This window comes from Eubalaena glacialis, chromosome X (genome assembly GCF_028564815.1).
Source record: "Eubalaena glacialis isolate mEubGla1 chromosome X, mEubGla1.1.hap2.+ XY, whole genome shotgun sequence".
Taxonomy (NCBI): domain Eukaryota; kingdom Metazoa; phylum Chordata; class Mammalia; order Artiodactyla; family Balaenidae; genus Eubalaena; species Eubalaena glacialis.
In genome coordinates, this window is record NC_083736.1 from 118433946 (window position 1) to 118448171 (window position 14226).

The 14226-nt window shown below is 39.2% G+C and overlaps 1 protein-coding gene and 1 non-coding gene across 2 annotated transcripts in view; one reads left to right on the forward strand and one right to left on the reverse strand.

Annotated features, from left to right (window-relative positions):
* Positions 1-630: 630 nt before the first annotated feature.
* On the reverse strand, positions 631-737 carry LOC133082821 (U6 spliceosomal RNA). The gene has a single exon (XR_009699037.1). It is a non-coding gene; the product is annotated as a U6 spliceosomal RNA (small nuclear RNA).
* A 9291-nt stretch (positions 738-10028) lies between these two features.
* SLC25A14 (solute carrier family 25 member 14) overlaps positions 10029-14226 on the forward strand; it is a 32345-nt gene continuing 28147 nt past the window's right edge. Inside the window, exon 1 of the mRNA XM_061177934.1 lies at positions 10029-10109. The gene's annotated coding sequence lies outside the window, so the exon portion shown is untranslated. The remainder of the gene's footprint in view (positions 10110-14226) is intronic.

The window sequence follows — 14226 nt, forward strand, 5'->3', positions numbered from 1 at the left end:
ATTGAGGTGTAATTGACATATACTAGTTTCAGGTGTACAGCATAATGATTTGATATTGTATATATTGTAAAATATTCACCACAATAAGTCTAGTTATCTATGTCTTCATTTTATTCAGTTCAAAATGCTTTATAATTTCCCTTTTGTTCCTTTTTGATGTCTTTCTTGATATGTGTTATTTAGAAGTGTGTTATTCAGATTTCAAATACTTGGGGGTTTTCCAGAAATCTTTCTTTTACTGATCTACTTTAATTTAATCTTTAATCTAATAAAATCTAATTTAATTTTATTGTGTTCAGAGAACATACTTTGTATAATTTTAATAATTTAAAAATTTTTGTTAGGCTTTTTATTTATTTATTTTGTTTTTTTAAAATTAATTTTTATTGGAGTATAGTTTTTTCTCTTTAAGATTTTTTTGATGTGGACTATTTTTAAAGTCTTTATTGAATTTGTTGCAATATCGCTTCTGTTGCATGTTTTGGTTTTTTTTTTTCATTTGTCCAAAAAGTATTAGTATTTTAGGAATTATCAGAAACATTTTATTCTCATTTTTCAAAATGTGAAAATCATTTGAAATTACATCAATTTTTTAATTTAGCATAGGTAATGGCAACTGTATTTAAATAAAAAAATATGGAACGCTTCATGAATTTGCGTGTCATCCTTGCGCAGGGGCCATGCTAATCTTCTCTGTATCGTTCCAATTTTATTATATGTGCTGCCGAAGCGAGCACGCATGTTTTGGTTTTTTGGCCACAAGGCATGTGGGATCTTAGATCCCCAACCAGGGATCCAACAAGCAACCCTGCATTAGAAGGCGAAGTCTTAACCACTGGATTGCCGGGGAAGTCCCTTATTGGAGTATAGTTGATTTACAATGTTGTGTTAGTTTCCGCTGTACAGCAAAGTGAATCAGTTATACATATACACATATCCACTCTTTTTTAGATTCTATCCCCATATAGGTCATTACAGGGTATTGAGTAGAGATCCCTGAGCTATACAGTAGGTTCTTATTAGTTATCTATTTTATATATAGTAATGTGTATTAATTTTAATACTTTTAAATGTGTTGTGAATTGTTTTATGGCCCAGAAAATGGTCTATTCTGGTGAATGTTCCCTGGCCATGAAAAGAATGTATCTGTTGTTGATTGGAATGTTTTATAAAAGCCAGTTAGGTCAACTTGATATAGTGTTAACTCTTCTATAGCCTTACTGATTTTCTGTCTACTTTCACTATCAATTATTGACAGGTGTGTTGAAATCTCTGTGTGTTTTTTAAATTTTTTATTTCAATTCTGGTTTTGCTTCATGTCTTTTGAAGCTCTGTTATTAGGTGTGTAAATGTTTAGTATTATATGTCCTCTTGTAAAATTTATCCCCCTTTTAATAATCATATCAATATAATGTCCTTCTCCTGCCCTGGTGATATACACTTTTTAATTGGATTATTTAAATTTTATTGAATTGTGAGAGTTCTTTGTCTAGATACTAACCTGTTATCAGATATATGACTTGCAAATATTTTCTCCCTTTCTGTGAGTTATTTTTTCACTTTTTTGGTAGTGTCCTTTAAGGCACAAATTTTTTAAAATTCTGATGAAGTTCAATTTATCTAAATTTTCTTTATTTCTTGTTTTTCATAATATTTCCTTATTATTGTTTTACTGTCTGGAGGACATGTCTCTCATTTCTGATATTGGTAATTTATGTCTTCTTTTTTCCTGATCAGTCTGGATACAGGTGTATACGTTTTATTGATCTTCTCAAAGAACCAGCTTTTGGTTCATTGATTTTTCTCTATTTTCTATTTCCCTGATATCTGCCCTTAACTTTATTATGTCCCTTCTTCTGCTTACTCTGAATTTAATTTGTTCTTATTTTTCTATTTTCCTAAGATCAAAGTTAGGGTCATTGATTTGAGGCCTTTCTTCTTTTCCTATATAGGGATTTTGTGCTATAAATACTGCTTGAGCTGCATCCCACAGATTTTGTTGTTTTCATTTTTCATTTAGTTCAAAATATTTTCTAATTTCCCTTTCGATTTCTTGTAGCAGTGAACTCCAGGAATATGTGTGGAATATCTATGCCCAATGATGGGAGAGTTGGTCACATATGCACATCTTGTTAACAACTGGCCATGACCAGAAAACTCAGGACCCTAACATTCTTGTTGACTCCAGCAATGAAAACAGGTTCACATCATCAAGCTTGATATTTTTGCAAAGCAACCCTAACAAGATGGTACAGCAATGTCTATTACTCCAGGTGTACACAACAAAATCATCAATCCATTTGTGGTATAAAGAATACTCTGACAGACATATTCTCATGGGTTGGCTAAGGGTCAATCATGGTTCTCTTGGAGACATGCAAGGAGTAAGTCACCAAGCCTGCTGTGTGAACTCTTTTCTCATAACACCCAAACATGAGATTTCCCTATTGGTAACTCCTGCCAATTTGAGGCACAGGTCTCAGTCATGGGGCAGTGAAAGATGGTTAGGGATTGGGCACCATTTGGTCTGTAATCACAAATAACCAGGAGCCATTTGTTTTAATGGAAATTACTCTCTTTTTCATTTAAAAATGTAAAGAATAGACACCTCTGCTTTTTTGTAGTCTTGCTTTTTCCTGATAACGTCAACTTTCCCAGACTCTTCGAATAAAATCCAAAGTCTTTACCAGGATGTTACAGTCCTACCTGGTCTCCCCGACCCCTGTTACCTTTCTGACCTCATCTCCAACTGCTGTCCCCCTTCATCCCTCTTCTCCAGCCACCCTGGTGAACTTGATGTTTCTCAAACACACCAGGGTCACTCCTGCTTAGGGACCTTTGCTGTTGCCGTTCTCTTTGCCTGGAACGTTCTCAGAGATCCTTATAGCTCACTCCCTCACCTCCTTCACACCTCTCCTCAAATATCACCTCATTAGAGAGGCCTTCCTGACCATTTAATGTAAAACAGCAGCCCCTGCCATTCTCTGTGTTCTTTCCCTGCTTCATTATTCTTCACACTCGACAATGTTATTAACCTGAATATTTACTTCCTTTTTGCCTGCTCCTCCCCCAACCAGACTGTCTGCTCCATGGAGGCAGGGAATGTTTCTAGTTCACTGCTAGATCCCCATGCCCAGCACACAGTAGGTGCCTGTAGGTACCTATCAGTGAATGAATGAATGAATCTGATATAGATATAGACATCTATCTATCTAGATGTATATATATATATGTATATATATATATGTATCATAGATATAGATATAGGGAAGGAAGGCATTTGGAACACAAGATTCCTAATCCTCAGCTCCAGACTATAGAGGAAAATTGCTCAACGAAATTCTTAACTTTCAGGATTTGAGTATGCAAATATATTTAATACCATAAAATCTCTTTTATAAAGATGATTTGGCTTTGTTTTTCTTTTCATTTTTTCTGATTAGAAGTAACAGTTTTGTAAAAGAAAATGTAAGCAATGCAGAAAGGACTAAGGTGGAAAGTGAAAGTCCTCTGGACTGGAGGTGAGGAGAGAGGGCAGGCTGGGAGAGTGCACTGTACCTTGGGACGGGACACAGTGGGAAACAGTGGCTGCGTTGGAGCAGCTGTGTCAATAGGGCTCATCAAAATGTCCCCACAGATAAACTGGCCACATCAGACTGTCTTGCTTTGTTGTTTATATCTTTTACCTATTTTTCTAGGAAAATATCTTGAAGTGTTTGTATTTTTTTAAGTTATGAAGCTCATTGTATATTAAAGAGCTTTTAGTCTGTCAAATTTGTTATAATTTTCCCCAAATTATTGCTCATCTTCTAACTTTTTGGTGTTTTCTGCCATTCAGAAATGATTTTTATTGTGAGGTAAGTTCTAATAAGCCTTTGCTTTCATTGTCTCTGCCTCTGATAACATGCTTAGAAGGTCTTCCTCAGCCCAGGATTATAAAAATGTTCACTTGCGTTTTCTTCTAGTACTGTCATGGTTTGATTTTCTTTTTCATGTTTAAATTTTCAGGGGACCTGGAATTTACTTGGTGAAAAGACATGTCTGGAATGCTTGTGGTGTGCCAGGCTCTGTTCCAAATGCCTTTTGTGGATCATCACATTTGAATGCTCAGTAACTCAGGAGGTGGGTGCTAGCAGGAGTGTTGTTTTCACAGGGGAGGAAACTTAGGAACAGGGAGGGTGGGTAGTTATCCAAGACCACACAGCTGGTGAAATCTGGCCCATCAGTGGTAAAGTCTAAACAGGGTTGTTGTAAGGAATAGAGTCAGCATGTGAAAGGTTTGTGGAATATGGTAGTCAATAGAAGGTAGAGTTTATTATTATTATTACATAGTTCTCATAAACATAATTTCTGATGGCTGCATATTATTTGAAAAATGGTATATATTTAAGACAAGTATATCTCTAAGATATTATTCCTTCAAAAGCATGTTTAGAATTCCATGGTAACAAACAAAACCTTTATTTTAAGAAATAATTGTCATAAAAAGAAATCCTGGAAGAACGTTATCAATATGTGAAGAGTTTTATGGGATAATGGGATTAGAGGTTTTTACAAAAATCTTCTTTGTCTCTATACTCCAGTTTTCTTAAAAGAGCATGTTTTTAAAATGTTCTGATCAGAAATTTAGCCACAATAACTGTTCTTATTTTTAAAAAGGCTATGACAAAATGATGCAGCTGCTGTGGAAAACAGTTTGGCGGTTCCTTAAAAAGTTAATTATAGAATTACCATATGGCCCAGCAATTCCACTCCTAGGTGTATACCCAATAGAATTCAAAGCAAGGAGTCAAACAGATTGTTGTACACCAATGTTCAAAGCAGCATTATTCACAGTAACCAAAAGGTGGAAACAACCCAAATGTCCATCAACAGATGAATGGATAAACAATATGTGGTACATACATACAATAGAATAATTATTGTACGAAGGAAGGAATTTCTGATATAGGGTACAACATGGATTAACATTGAAACCATTATGCTAAATGAAATAAACCAGACACAAAAGGACAAATATTGTATGGTTTCATTTATATGACGTATCTAGAATAGTCGAATTCAGAGAGACAGAAAGAATAGTGGTAATTAGGGGCTGCAGGGAGAGGAGAAGGGGAAGTGATTGTTTAATGAGCTTCTGTTTGGGATAATGGAAAGTTCTGGAAATGGATAGTGGTGGTGGTTGGACAACATTGTGAATGTACTTAATGCCACTGAATTGTACACTTAAAAATGGTTAAAAGGTTAACTTATGTTATATATATTTTACCATAAACAACAACAACAGCAGCAGCAATGACAAAAGGAGACAAAATTAGACTATCGCATAGAGTGCTGGGCTTAAATGAGATAATTCATGTGAAGTGCTTAGCATAATGCTGGGCTTGTAGGGAATCCTCAATAAAGGAAGGACAAATGTATTTCTAATAATTGGAACCATTTAAAGATGGAAAGGGCTTCCTTGTGGATGAGATAGTGAGTTTCACGCTACTGGAAGTGTTTAACAGGAGGTAGAACAGACTTCTTAAGTTTTGTATGCAAAAAAATTGCCTGGGGATAGTGTTAGAATGCAGGTTCTAATTTAAACAGGTCTTTTGTGGGGCCTGAAATTCTGCATTTCTAACAACATCAGGTGATGTTGATGCAGCCAAGTGAGCTAGATGATTCTTTGGAGTGGGTGGATGCTGGAGAAGGTGCGTGATAATCTATCAGGTGGAGCATAAAGTTAGATCTCTGCTGTCCAGTACGGTGGTCAGATTGCCACACGTGACTATTGAGTATTTGAAATGTATCTAGTCTGAGGTGAGTTGTGAGTGTAAAATATACAAGAACTTAGTATAAAAAGAAACTGTAGGGCTTCCCTGGTGGCGCAGTGGTTGAGAATCTGCCTGCCAATGCAGGGGGCACGGGTTCGAGCCCTGGTCTGGGAAGATCCCACATGCCGTGGAGTGACTAGGCCCGTGAGCCACAACTACTGAGCCTGCGCGTCTGGAGCCTGTGCCCCGCAACAAGAGAGGCCGCGATAGTGAGAGGCCCGCGCACCGCGATGAAGAGTGGCCCCCGCTTGCCGCAACTAGAGAAAGCCCTAGCACAGAAACGAAGACCCAACACAGCCATAAATAAATAAATAAATAAATAAATAAAATTTAAAAAAAAAAAAAAAAAAAAAAAAGAAACTGTAAAACATCTCATTAATACTTTTTATATTGATTACATTCTGAAATGATATTATTTTGGTTATATTGGGTTAAGTAAAATGTTAAATTTTTTAAAACGGCTATGAATGGAAGGTGATCGGGCAATATCTAGAGGGTGTCACAGGGTTAGAAGAGGATTTTCTTGCTTTGGTAGCCTGGAAAGAACATGAAGCTAATAAGAAAGGGAGAAGTTGGCTCTCCAGGATCAGCAATGGGGCGGTGAGTGAGAGAGCAAGGTCTACAAGGAGGCTGGAGGTAAGGCAAGGTTTATGTGGCATGTATACAGTAATAGAAAAGACGGAAAGACTAGAAAGAAACACATAGAAATGTTAACGCCGGTATCTGGGTAGTGGGGATGACGTTTACATCTTATTTTTACTTCTTTTGTAATATATGTTTTTGTATTTTCCTTTTTCCTCCATAAAGAGGCATAACTTTTAAAGCCGGGGACTTTTAAAATCGGGGAAATATAGAGGGACCATAAATTAGAGGTAGCTGGAAACACTGACTTTAGCACGAGGCCACCCTGCAGGAACTTGTGACAGGAACATGCAAATCACAAGAATGATAGTATAAGCACGTGTGTAGGCATAGAAAAAGGACTAGGAGGAGGTGCTCCACACTGTTACGAGGAGTAGTCTTTGGATGTTTGGCTTTCAGGTAATTTATACCTTCTTTCCACTTTTGTATATAGTTCAAATGTTTTATAATGACTATGTACTTTTTTATAATCAGAAAAATGAAGCTATTGTACTTTCAAAAAATAGGTTTAGTCCTTTATCACAGAAAATAATAGTCCCTCTATATTCTGCGTGGATAAAACCACATCTTAGGATCTTGTCTCCTGCTGGCCTGGAAGGAGCAAGTGGCCGTACTGTGAACTGCCTATGGAGAGGGCCGCATCGTGGGAAACTAGGGACTGCTTCAGGGGCTGAGAGTGGCCTCTGGCCAACAGTCAGCAAGAAACTGAAGCCCTTGTGGTACAGCTGCATAGAAGTGAATTCTGCAACAACCTGAGTGAGCTTGGAAGTGAATTCTTCCCCAGTCAAGTCTCGAAATAAAAACACAGTCTGGCTGACACATTGATTGCAATCTTGTGAGACTCAGAGCCCGAGGACCCAGTCAAGTCACGCCTGGAACTCCTGACCTGCAGAAACTAAGAGACAGTAAATGTGTGATGTTTTAAGCCACTAAATTTGTGGCAATTTTTTTTTTAACACAGCAATAGAGAACTAATAGGTCCTCCCACCATCAGTGTATGAGAATTTGAAATGCTTTCCACCAAACCTCTTGTTTTGACAGTCCTTTTAACTTCAGCCATGCTGGTGGGTGTGCAGTGTGATTTTAATTTTAATTTTCTAGATGACTAATAATGTTCAGCACTTTTTCATAGGCTTATTGGTCATTTGGATCGACTCTTTTATGAAGTGTCTTTCAAGTATTTTTCCCATTAAAAAAATGAGTTGCCTGTCTTTTGATCACTGAGTTTACAAGCTTTTTATATTGGATATGAGATGTTGTGGGATACATGATTAAAAATCTCTTCTCCCAGCCTGGAGCTTGCCTTTTCACTCTCTTAATTGTGTCTTTTAATGAAAATAAAAATGTTCTCAATTTAATTTGTTTTTTCCTCAGTTTTATTGCGATATAATTGACATAATATTGTATTAGTGATGTGAACTTCACCTCAATTAGTAAAAAAAAGGTCTTCTGACTCCAAATAAAATTCTCTTTTCATTTTTTAAGACCAGATGTTTCTCTTGGGAGAGTAGAAAGATGAAAGCACGTTTTGGTTCAACATAAGTGAGAGTTTTCAGAGTTGTCAAATAGTGTAATGGGCTGACTTGTGATCTATACTTACACTGGAAGCATTCTAGCAGGGACCGGACAACTGTCTATAATGAATATTGTAGAAGGGACCGCTAAATCTCCTTCCAACTTGAAGATTCAAGGATTCTATTCTCTTGAACAGCTTATCTCTTGGAGAGATCAGAATTTGAGCATAACACAAGACAGAGTATAATCAAATATGGGTCTGTGTGGTAGAGACTACAAATAGAAGGCGATAATGTTGGAAACAAACTAAGCAAACTGCAAATGTGTTAAATAAAAGTGTGCTATGTGTTTATAATGCTATTTTTAAATTCATCTATCGTAGATCTTTTAAAATAAGTCGTTTGAGAACAGTGCTCCTTTTTAACAAAATTTACCTAGGTGGTTGGTGAGATTAGCTGGTAGTGGCAGTGGCTGAGGAGACAAAAGTGCAGTGCAGTCTCGTAGAAAAGCTAAGATAGTGATTTGGTCACAAAGAGAGCCAAAATTCTACAAGGTTGAGCAATCTGGATGTGAGGGACAGGCCCAGGCCACAGCCACAGCTGGACATACGATTCATGTCACTGGAGAGAGTATAGTCCTTCCGAATAAGAAAGACTCTAAGCTACAACCCCCTTAGTGCGGCTGAAAGGGAGTACTTTGCTGAGATGTAAATTTAAGGGTATTCGCATTTTGGAATGCATGTACGGGTTTCTTGCATTATCTCTATATTTAGTAAGGAAGTTTCTGAAGGTAACAAGGGTATTATTAAAGTTGAAAGCAGTATAGCAGTGGTTAAGAGCCTGGGCTCTGAAGTCAGAACTGAATTTGAGGTCTTAACTTCTTAAGACCTCAGTTTTCTCATCTATCAAAAGGGGGAAATAATAGCGCCTGTCTCACAGGGTAGTTGTGCGCACGTGAAGCTCTTGGCAGCACCCTTGGTAAGCATTCCATAATGTCAGCTAATACTATGTGTGCTGCCTGAATAGATTTTTAAGTGGGGGAAAAAAACCAAGATGTGAACTAAACTGAGAAAGATCCTTTTGGAACAAAGGTATTCCCAACATTTATTCCTTTAACAAATAATTATTTAGGGCCACAGGCCTTGCATTGACTTACTTTTACTTATACTCAACGTCTAAACCATAGTATTTTGTATTCTTGCGTGATTACGGAACCTTCACGCGAGAGGCTTAAAAACATAGCCCATTGGTTAACGTAATCACCTATGGTGCTTTGAAGTTATTCCTTCTGGCTCCTGGGGTGGGGCTAGAGCCCGAAGCTGGTCACCAGGCCCTCTCATCATCTGCTGGCTGATTGTGAGGTGCGGATTAACTCGGATTCCCCCGTTAGTATTTCTACTCTTCATTTTCTTTATCTTGAACTTTTTATGGTCCCTTTTCTGCTTCTAACTTGCTCTTTCTCAACCATGTGCTTTGAGCACCTGGCGACCTCAGACCTGGTGCTGAGGTTATTTGCTTATTTGATCTTTATTTCTGCCCCCACCCTGCCCCACTCCTCCCCCCCGCCCCACTCCCCCCCCCCCCAGCTCAGGCACCTCTCTAAATACCGCTCACTCCCTTTCCCTCATTTTTCCACTTTTGTTTTAAGCATTTGCCCCGCCCCCCCCCTTTCCCTCCTTTTTGGTACTCTGCTCGCAGGCGCCCCGCTCCGCCCCTTCACTCTGCTGGCTCCGCCCCTCGTACCCCGCCCCTCCTTTTCCTAGTCCTTGTACGCGGGAGGTGGGTGGTGATGCGGTGACGGGGCGACATCTCTGCACCCACGTTAGCTGCAGAAGCTGCCAAATTTCTCACGTCTTAGCCTCCTCTCCCTGCACCTCCCTAGAGTCAGGTTGCCCCGTCTGGGCCTTTGCGCCTGCAGCCTGCCCGACTCCCCCATTAAGACCCTTGTCTTTTCCGCCTCTTATTTCGCGCCTTCTCTTTTAGCCTCGGAGGGGGCGGAGTTGGAATGGCTGTACCACCGTTGCCGAGGCGACGACTTGGTTACTTCCGTTGGTAACAATACTTCCGGGTTGGCGTTGCAGTGGCGCTTCCGACTGTGGGAGCCTCGGCTTCCCAGTCGTCCGATGAGCCCGAGCAGGTGAGGGGGAGCTCCTGGGCTTCCAGGCTGGGGAGCGGGGCTGGGCCGCGCCAGGCCGCGCGGGGCCAGGCTGGCCTGGTTCCCGGCCTGGGAGGGGCTTAACGGTCCTTTGGTCTCTCTCTCCCCTCAGCTGAGTCCCTTCCCTGTCTTTCACTCTTCTGGCATCGGTGGTTTTACTTCTTCTTCGATTGAACCCTGCTTCCTCGAACCCCCAGGGAGGCCGCCTCCTTCAGGCGCCTCCCTTCTCTCCACGAACTCGCTCTGACAGCTGAGGAACTGGCAAGATCCTGCTACCCAGAGGGTGAATGGGTATCTTTCCCGGAATAATCCTAATTTTTCTAAGGGTGAAGTTTGCAACGGCGGCCGTGATTGTAAGCGGAGTAAGCAAACACCTCCATTGTATTAGTGTGACGGATGCTGTTGAAAGATGCTCCCCTTCAGTTTCTACCCCCTGCCACTCCTTGAGGTCCAAGGCATTGAAGGCATCTATTAAAATGCAGTTCAGCTAACTAATTGGGATGACAGCCATTGTTAACATGAATTAGTTTCTCAGACAAGGTAACAGCAGGGACATTTGTAGTGTTCTGTCAGTGTTTCCTTGGTTTTTTCAGGCTGGGGATGCTTCAAGTCATCATGAACTCTTCCCTCGCCTTCATTCCCTACATCATCAAGTTCCTTTGTGTCTCTATTTTAGAAGTTTATCTCTAACCTCACTGCCAACAAACATCTTGTCTGCTTTACTTCACACCATCCTAAGCTAGTTTCCCTGCCTCTCCTGTTTGTAATCCACTGGTTGGCTGCAGCCCTAGTAGGCTAACTAAATGTGGTAGATTTCCTCAAGTCACTTCCCTATTCAAAAATTTACAGTATCCCTCCCACCCTGCCACACACACTTTGGTTTCAGGACTTTCAACTTAACCTGTTCCTTATCATACTTTTTGTCTGATATTGTTTCAGTCAGATAAAATAATTTTCTGTTCCAGTTAGATTGCACTCTTCCTTCTGAGAACAAACCGTACTGATGCTTGCCTCCACATGCTGTGTTTTTCCCCACGTTTGTATCTATCCATCCTGTTCTCCTCCCCACACCCTCTCCTTACCTATACCTGTTGAGATTCTACCTGCCCTCTGTCAAGGCCCACTTTAAGTTCTCTCATCTCCATAAGCCTTTTCAAGTTATTCAAGCCCACGCGGATTGTCTCCTTTTCCATGCTTCTCCTGCTCTTATAGTTTGTGCTACATAGTTTAGCACTTATTTTTTTCTTTAATGAACTACTCTGATTTCTTCCACCAGTTTATAAGCTCTTGAAAGGCAAGAACTGTATTTCATACAACATTTATCCCCACACCCACCTCCTTAATTATCCAGGAAACATAAATATTGTCATGGTGTTAGAACATATGTATATGTGTGTGTGTGTGTGTGTGTGTGTGTGTGTGTGTGTTTGTTTTAAACATCACGTTTATACCCATAGCACATTTGGGCATTTAGTATGCCTTCAATAAACATTTGCTTGACTCTCCATTATTACCTCCTGAATCTGAGAATCTCTAATGCCTACTCTTCCTTAAAGGAGAAAGCAAGAAAGGCACCTGCATTTTTCTGACCAGATCTTTGGAGTAGTGTAACAGGGTTATGTAATTTGTGTTCTAGATATTCTTCTCACTCTTTAGGCTATAAGATTTCCCTTAGTCAGGCTTCAGAATACGTGTCTGCATTTTGAAGGCATTTTTCATTGGCTTCTTAACACGATAAAAATATTTAAGGTACTATATTTCTATTTCAACTCAGATATGACTCTTTTCTTTTACCCATATCTGGGGATAGCCCCCACAAGTCAAAATCATTTTTAAAGTGATTGGGGTATTTTACACAAGTAATTCTCTGCAACAAAAGCCAGGGGAGAGAATTAGTAGGGAGAGAATCTCTGAGGATCAGCAAAGTGTCGTGTACAGTGTGTAGCATTGGTCAGGTCCAGTAAGTTAACTTTCAAATTTTCCCTGTAACCTCTTACATACAGGCTGTATACATGCATAAAGGACATCACACTGGAACCAACCAAGTATTTATCAATAATGGGCGTGTACCCAGTTCTGTGCCAGCTATTGTAGGGGTTATAAAAAGTACTGTGAGACATGGTGTCGGCCTTCAGGGATCTTACCTAGTTAAGAGAGAAAATAACATGGGGCAACCAGAAGATAAACCTCATCCTAGTCATTATTTGTATGCCTGAGATTTAAGATATAGAAGGAATAAATGAAGGCTCAAAAGAGCATTATACAGCTGTGGAATAGGTATGACATAACATGCATGCATGTATACAGCATTATGTAAAAGGTTTTAGCTGACATTTGAATGATTCAGTAGTGTGATATGGCCCCCACAAAAGTGACTGCAATTTTCAGCTGTAGTAATTGAAGTGTAATATAGAGAATGACAAAAATGATTGTAGATATTTAGCTTAAAAAAATAAGATGTAGAACATGATAGCTGTCTTTAAATATTTGAAGGACTCCCCTAGGGAAAAAGAATAAATTGTTCATATTGCCTCAAAAATATGAGTGAAAACTAGGGGAAGGCAGACTTTTGGCTCAGTATGAGGAAGGAATGTCTAAAATCAGACCTAATCAAAGATGATACAGGATTTCTTCATAACAAGATTCTTTCCTGATATTGGAGGGAAGGGTATTTTACTATGAGATGGGGGTGGGAAGGTGGCAGTGGTCCCAGAGTTTTAGATTTCATGGACCAATAAAATTTAAATGAAAGTGTGGGGAGAGAGCACAAAGTAGGGTAGCCAGTCTTATTTTGCCAAATAAGAACACTAAACAAAATCAGCTACCAACTACTAATAGATTTCATACAAGAAAGGTGATTTTTAAAAAATGCTCCAGGAGTAGGAAGAACATGATCTTCTAATAGTCCTTTACATTAAATACATTTAGCTGAAAAAAAAGGCACTAGGTGCCCTTATTTTCTTTAGTTCAACCCAGAATCGTGAACATTTCATTAAAGAACCACTGGGCTAACGGACCTGAGATTGTGACTGGTCTTTCTGGTCCCCTGCTGTGGCTTTGCCCCCTGCCTTTAATTGCTTTATTATTGCTCCCTGAACCCTGAGCACATCTTCTTTATTAAAAGGCTGGGTAGCACGTTGTCAAGTCAGGCTTCTTCTGTGATGAAAAGAGTTGAAAGAAGTTACAAAGAGAAAGTGTTGGAGACAAGTATAGCAGCCATTTGAAATGTTTGACTGTTTTGGGCAATCTCTAAATTGGTGAATGGAAAGGGCATTCCCCCTTTCCCCATCTTATAGAAGGGATATGCCATGGTCCTTGCTTTTCCATGCCTACCCTCTCATCATTTGTGTCATGTTTTACTATCAATTGTAATCTTAAAATATGGGCATAGCTGAAAATGTTGATAAGGTAGTATTTAGTACTCAAGACTTATCTCAAGCTGCAGCTGATAATTGAATTGCTTATTTCTACTTTGCTTTTTAGAATTATTTTCAACAGCTTTCCTCCAAAAGAGTTGTCTATTGCAGACTCTGTCAGATGGACTGACTGATCATGCTATGTTTGAAAGGAAGTTTCCATAATTATTTTTGTGGCCTCTAAAACATTTGTCTGCATGTTAGCTATCCTCTCTGGAAAATTGTTCTTCTGTGCTTAGTTACAGAGAATTCCTTATGTGGAAACAAAACAAAACCTTGTCTCCCCTAAAAAGAGACTGTGATTCAATGGTGCTAACCCCAGATTGGGCAGTAGGGGAGGTGGGCAGTAAGTATTATCTGTTAAAATGTATATTTGAGTACTTAACTATTCAAAAATGTAATAATGATAATAGCTAATAGTTGAACTAGGTGCCGGGTACTTTTCTAAGTGTTTTACATATATTATTTAATTTTCACAACAACCCTATAATATAGTATTTATCATTATTCCCATTTTACAGTTCAGAAAACTCAGGCACACAGTGGTTAAATAACTTGCCCAAGGTCACAGAACTAATAAGTGGTGGTGTCAGGATTTAAACCTAGGCAAGTCTGACTTTAGAGTCTTCATTCCTAACTGTAAACCACTTGAAGTTGCTTTTGAAATTCAATAGTATGCATAC